Genomic DNA, 6,778 nt, shown 5'->3' on the forward strand with positions numbered 1-6,778 from the left:
GAACTGTGGTGCTGGAGAAGAGTATTGAGGGTACCATGGACAGCTAGGAAAACAAACAGATTCATCCTGGAAAGGGTTAAACCGGGCGGCTCCTTGGAGGCAAGGATTCTGAGGCTTCTTCTAACATACTTTGGACATGTTGTAAGGAGAGACTGGTCCTTGGAGAAAGACATCATGCTTGGTAGGGTGGAGGGACAGCGCAGGAGGGGAAGGCCCTGTATGAGGTGGACTGATTCTGTGACTGGGATAACCGGTATGGGTGTGTCAGAGGCAGTGCGATTGGCACAGGACAGAGTTTAGGGCTGTTGTACGCTGTAGGTCGCTATGAGAAGTGACTTGAACATACATAACAACAGCAACGTTCTTATCCTAAAATTATTAGTAGCAGACAAACAATGTAAAGGGGTTTTCTGTCTTTGAAGGTTCTTTTTGTTACTTGGCAGTAAAGCTGTTTTTGGATCTTCAAAAACTGTGTTATGCTTGTACTTGGCCCTCTATGGTCCCATGTCCATTCCTTAGACTGTCACAGTTAAGTGAACTAGGAGTCCTAGGACTTTGTCTTAATTTGATCATATCTGTGACTACTCGGATAAATGTAAAGGGAAAAGATTAATTTATATTCGTTTTCAAACTCAGAGGCTGTAAATCACACGGAGGAGACTGTCCATTTTTCTCCTGTGGAGCATCTGGTGGATTTTAACCACCTGCCTTTGGGCTGGCAATAAGATTGCTTACTCACCAGGCCACTAACGCTCCAGGGTTTTCCAACTAATCTTATAGAAACACTGGTGCTGAGCCACCAATGAAATAAAAAAAAAAATTCCTTTCCCTACCAGTTTCATAAAGTAGGTTAATGGGCACAAAACTGTCAACCTAGTCATGTGCAGTGTTCTTCGGAAGAGCTGGCGCTGTGTGTGAGGGACGCAGTTTTCTATTCGCATCCCGCGTCTGTGGCTCCCGAAAGCGGTCAGCAGGCAGCTGCCCAGCCCCCTCGCTCTCCTGTTTCTACAAGCAGTGTCTCTGCGGGCGGAGCAGCCTGGGCAGAAGCCACGGTTCCCTGCCAACGTGGTACCGCTGGGCAGGGGCAGCCCGAGTCCGGTCTACAGGAGCAGTGACGTCCGCTCGCGGTGTCGAGGAGCAGGGATACAAGGGGCCGCGGCCCTGGCTGGCCTGGGAGGACCCTGCAGGGTCCAGAGGGACCAGGGGCGGGGTGCTGATGGAGGGATGGACGGCTCCCAGGTGCACGGTCAAGGCGCTGACCACCACCCGGGCGGGGAAGGATTGTGACCCTGGGGGGCAGGGGGCGAGAGGCGGTGACCGGCACAGAGAAGGGAGGTGACGGAGGGGGAGGGATCGTGACCCTGGGGGGGAGGGGAGGGAGAGGCGGTGACCCGCACAGGGAAGGGTGGTGACGGAGGGGGAGAGATCATGACCCTGGCGGGAGAGATTGTGACCCTGGGGGAGGGGACAGGCGATGACCTGCACAGAGAAGGGTGGTGACGGAGGGGGAGGGATCGTGACCCTGGGGGGGAGGGGAGGGAGAGGCGGTGACCCGCACAGGGAAGGGTGGTGACAGAGGGGGAGGGATCGTGACCCTGGGGGGGAGGGGAGGGAGAGGCGATGACCCGCACAGGGAAGGGTGGTGACGGAGGGGGAGGAATCGTGACCCTGGCCGTGAGCGTGGAGCATAAGCTGGGCAGCGTGGGTCCTGAGCGGCCATGAGTAGGGCAGCCCGGGGCCGCCGCAGCCCCGCACTCACTGCCTCCTTCTCGAACATGCTCAGCCTCCGTTCTTTCCGAGGCGCCGCCTGCGGCGTCGGCGGAGCGTTCTGAAGGATCGGCTGCTTCACGGTGCGGCCGCGTTTCTCCATTTTGGCGGCTCCGAATCCCGCCAACGAGTCTGGGTCCCGGCGGCACAAACGCCTGCGTCCCGCCCTTGGGAAGCCGAGGCCCTCACGCGCCCTGAGGACCCAAAGGCCGAGAGGCCGAGTCATCAACCTGCGCCCGCCAGGCCTGGAGGGAGCGCGGGGCGTCACGTCATCCGCCGGCGCTGCGTCATCCGCCGGCGCAGCACCATCCGCGGGCGGTACGTCATCCGCCGGCGCCGGGTCATCGGAGGGTGTCACGTCATCCGCCGGCGCCGCGTCACCCGCGGCGGCGCGGACCCGGAAGTGATGGAGGTAGGAGGAGCGTGGGTGGCTGCTCGAGAGTGTCCGTGCCTGCTTGTGTTTCCCCGCAGTGCCCACTGCAGTGCCCTGCGGAGGTGGGCGCCGGGCAGATGGTAAGGGGAGGTGGCTGTTTATGTAGCTGGAGGACGTGGCCTGTTCCTAACAGGAAAGGAAGGGCCTGAGACATTTTGATGGGAAAGCCAATCGAGCTGTCTGGTGGGTCTTGCCGAGCTCTTCTGTCACAACACGGGCAGAGGGGCACTCGGGGAGGCTGGCCTGCAGCTCGGAGCCCGCTTCTGACCACGCTCACGAAGCCCTTCTCCCTTAGCGCTCTCCCTGAAAACTGCTAGTGCTGGATGGAATTCCTCATTTCTCCAGTCGCCGAGGTCAGAAGTGAAGTTTGTCCATTTTAAAAATCCGGTTCATTGTGCGACTGCAGGCTGCTGAGGCTGTAAGAGCCCTTGATGGGTGCTGCAGGGGTTCAGTGCTTGTCTCTTAATGGAAGCGTCAGCGGCCGCACTCTCCAGCGGCTCTGTAGAAAGAAGATGTGGCAGTCTGCTGGAGTGAAGATTGACAGCCTGGCGTCGGTTCTGCGCGGCTCTGCCTGCTGCGCTGAGTGTTGATTGCCACCGATGTGGGGTTTAGAGTTGTTAAGCTCAGAATAAAGCAGACACAAACATCGGTTACTTCTATTAGTTCTAACTGTGGCCTTCCTCCCCGAAAGGATGTCTTTTCTACGTAGTACACTAAGCAGTGTTAGGAAGATGTTTACTAACGATCTCCAGAATAAACATATCCAAATGAAAGCAGTGTTAGACTTTTGGGTGGTTGTGGTAGGATCTCGTTGATTGCGTGACTGAATTGGTTCAGGGTTATCTCGTGGTAAGCATAATAAGTATTTCTTCCCTTTGCCAATTCAGCGTCAAACATATGTAGTCAATAGTAACTCTGTCTACTATATTTGTGTTACTTCTATGTATTAGATGCTCTTTGAGTTTTATCTCCAATTGCAACAGCCTGGAAAGTGGTAATCTTTACAAGTGAGGAAACTGAGATTCAGGCACATTAACTAACTTTTCCAAGGCAAGAAAAAAAGAATCCAATTTCAAACATTTCTAGCCCCTTAACTTGATACATATTTCTGGTTGGGATTTTTTTGACCCAGGAAATCACATATTTGCAGGCTTGTAAGATGATCTTAGTGTCTAGTATAATTGTTTGGGTTTTAGGTAATCTTGATGGAAGAATAGTGTGATCTGCTTTTTGTTCACGTCACACTGGAAGGCATGGATATGCCTTTTTCTGCCTGTCAATTCATTATGCTTGATCTTTTGCTTTCCCCTCCTGCAAAAAACCAAACCACAGTCATTAATTTGAGTCCAACTCCAAATAACCGGGTAGGACAGAGCAGAATGGCACAGTAGGATTTCCAAGGCTGTGATCTTTATGAGTGTAGATTGCCACATCTTTTTTTCTACAGAGAAAGCTGCCAGCCCCAGCAACAATAGGAGAGTTCAACAGGGCAGCAAACAGCAAATGCTGGTGAGGTTGTGGAGAGATTGGCGCTCTTATTCCCTGCTGACGGGAGTGTAAAATAGTACAACAACTATTGAAGGCAGTCTGGTGCTTTCTCAAAAAGTTGGAAATAGAAATACCATTTGACCCAGCAGTTCCCTGAGAGGGAATATACATTAAAGAATCCATAGCTGCAGTGCAGACATCCCTGTACCCTCATGCTCATTGCTGTGTTGTTCATGACAGCAAAGAGATGGATGCAACCCATTGCCCAACAACCAATAGAAGTATAGAAAAACTATGGTACATTCACACAATGGAATATTACAAAGCATTGAGAAACAACTTGTAAAACGTTACACAACATGGGTGAGCCTGGGGAACATGCTGAGTGAAATAGCTCAGTCACAAAAGGACAAATACTGCATAGCACTGAGCTGGGGCAGTGGGGAGGAATAGGAAGAGTGGCTAGATAATGAATACTGCATTGGAACAGATGAGAGGATGGACTGAAAGGAATTACATGTATGACAACCATCTGGAACAGGAGGTGCATCACTGAGTGGACTGGGAGAGGGGGAAGGGAGGGAGAGAAAGGAAAGTGCACAAATGAATGAAAGAAAACCCAGCCTTTCTGTAAACTTTCATTAAGGTAAGGAGTTTGTACCACTAACTTTTTGGTTAGCAGCCCAGCCCTTTACTGTGCAGGGAAGGCTCCCGTCTTCCACTCCTCATGAGATGTTACTTTGTAACTCTGGCATAATAAAACAATACTATAAGGCATGTTGTTGTTTGTGGTCATGTTGGAACAACCCTTAGCTGAACTGCCAGTGGGTTTTCAGAGGCAGTTACTCGCACAGGAGAAGATTGCCCATCCTTCTCCCACTTATTCTTGTATACCACTGAGTCGGAACTGACACCCAGCTGACCCTCAACAGGTTTTCAGAGGCAGTATATTATACGGGAAGAGATTGCCCATCTTTCTCCCAAGGAGCAGCTGGTGGATTCAAACCATGTACCTTTGGATTGGCCACACAGGTCACCACTAGGCCACCAGAGTTCCCATCAGCAGGCATAATGCTCTATTGATATGACTTACTGAGCTTTGTGAATGCATATGATAAAATAATGTTAAAGATCTTTTCTTGAATCACAGTGTTTTAATCCTGTTACTCGTGGTATATAGAGTGTTAACACTGATTCCTCATGTGGCCATTCTAGATGTGAAGCAGTTTGTGGCTTACATTACATCATTAATATTTCTCTTGTTTCCTTTTCTGGTGAACAATGTCTTTTGTTCATTTTGTTCCAGATGTTTGTAGAAGATGCTGTTACTACATGTCTTTCTCCCTATGTGTATGATATGATTTGTAAACTTGGATTTGAAGTCGTAGAAGATTGTGATATCCAAAGCATTGTGACTGAAAATGGTGAGGTTTGCTGGAAGAAAATCACAGAATGCGTGTGTTACACAGAGTCAGGTCAGTGCTGTCCTTGTGTCCGGGCATCACAGTCATGCGTGTGAAATTCCTTTTGACCACTGCTGGTTTTTGTTGTGTGAACCCTGTTGGCATGGTACGGTACTTTTATCTGCCAGGCTGTTAGCTAAGAAGTTGGCATTTTGAATCCACTAGCTGTTCCTTGGGAAGAAGATGGACAGTCTTATTCCACGCGATGTGCTGCCTCTGATGATTTACAACCTCAAGAACTTGACAGACGGTCACTATGAGTTGGACTTGACTCAGCAGCTGTGGGTTTAGTTTTCATTTTGTTCTTGTTAGTTTGTTGTTGTTAATGTGCTGTCAAGTCGCCTGTGACTCATAGCGACCCTGTGTGCAACAGTCCTGAAACCTGCTCTATCCTGTGCCAAGTTCACTGTCTCTGGCACACCTACCTTCGTTACCCCAATCACTGTGTCAGTCTTTCTCATCAGTGGTCTGTCTCCCTCTCTTTCTCCGTCCCTTCACCCTTCCAAGCGTGATATCCCTCTCCAAGGACCGGTCCCTCATTGTAACATCCCTAAAGTATGTCAGATGAAGCCTCAGAATCCTTGTCTACAAGGAGCCTAGTTTCATCCTCTCTCAGATGAACCTGTTTGCTCTCCTGGCTGTCCATAGTATATTTATCACTCTTTTCAAGCACCACAGAACAAAGGCATCAATTCTCTTTCTATTATCTCTAGTCATTGTCCAGCTCTCTAATGCACAGCAAGCAATTGTGAAGACTATGGCCTGGATCAGGCACACCTTGGTCCCCAGACTGATTTTGTTGCTTCAGTACTCTGGAGAGATCTCTGACAGCTGAATAGGTTTGAGGCCTTGAATACTAATGAGCAAAGGCCAAATATGCTGTGGGAGGATATAGGAACTATCATCCATGAAGAATGCACAAGGTCATTACAAAAGCAGAGAAAGAAGAAAAGACCAAGATGGATGTCAGATGAGATTCTAAATATTGCACTAGAGTTCCAAGAAGCCAAAGCAAAGGGAAGACATCAAGAAATTAAGGAGTTGAACAGATTTCAAAGGGCAGCTCGAGAAGGCAAAGTATTATAATGAAATGTGCAAAGAACTAGAGTCAAAATTAAAAGGGCCGAATTCACTTAGCATTTCTTAAGCTGAAGGAATCAAAACCAAATTCAAGCCATGAGTTGCAATACTTAAGGATAATATACTTAATCCTTAAGGATGAAATACTTAAGTGATCCAAGAAGCATTAAAAAAAGATGGAAGGAATATACATAGTCAGTGTATCAGAAGGAATTGGCTGACACACATTAATTTCATGAAACAGTGTATAAGCAGCAGCCCATGGTGATGAAGGAAGAAGTTCAAGCTGCTCTGAAAGAATTGGAAAAAGACAAGGCCTCAGGAATTGATGGTATACCAATGGACATATTTCAACACACAGATGATGCCCTAGATGTGGTCACCAAGTTGTGCCAAGAAATCTGGAGGACAGCCACCTGGCCATCTGACGGGAAGAGATCTATATTTGTTCCCATTCCAAAGACAGGTTACCTGGCAGTTGTTGTTGTTATGTGCCGTCGAGTCGCCTGCGACTCATAGCGACCTTATGTACAACAGCCCTAAACTC

General features: G+C 49.0%; 1 protein-coding gene across 1 annotated transcript in view; it reads left to right on the plus strand.

Moving 5' to 3' along the window:
• ERMARD (ER membrane-associated RNA degradation) overlaps positions 1-6,778 on the plus strand; it is a gene marked incomplete at its 5' end in the record, with an annotated part of 44,374 nt that overhangs the window by 2,706 nt on the left and 34,890 nt on the right. The window lies entirely within an intron of this gene.

The sequence above is a fragment of the Elephantulus edwardii genome, unplaced genomic scaffold (assembly GCF_000299155.1).
Source record: "Elephantulus edwardii isolate Elephantulus edwardi_28Jun2011 unplaced genomic scaffold, EleEdw1.0 scaffold00409, whole genome shotgun sequence".
Taxonomy (NCBI): Eukaryota; Metazoa; Chordata; class Mammalia; order Macroscelidea; family Macroscelididae; genus Elephantulus; species Elephantulus edwardii.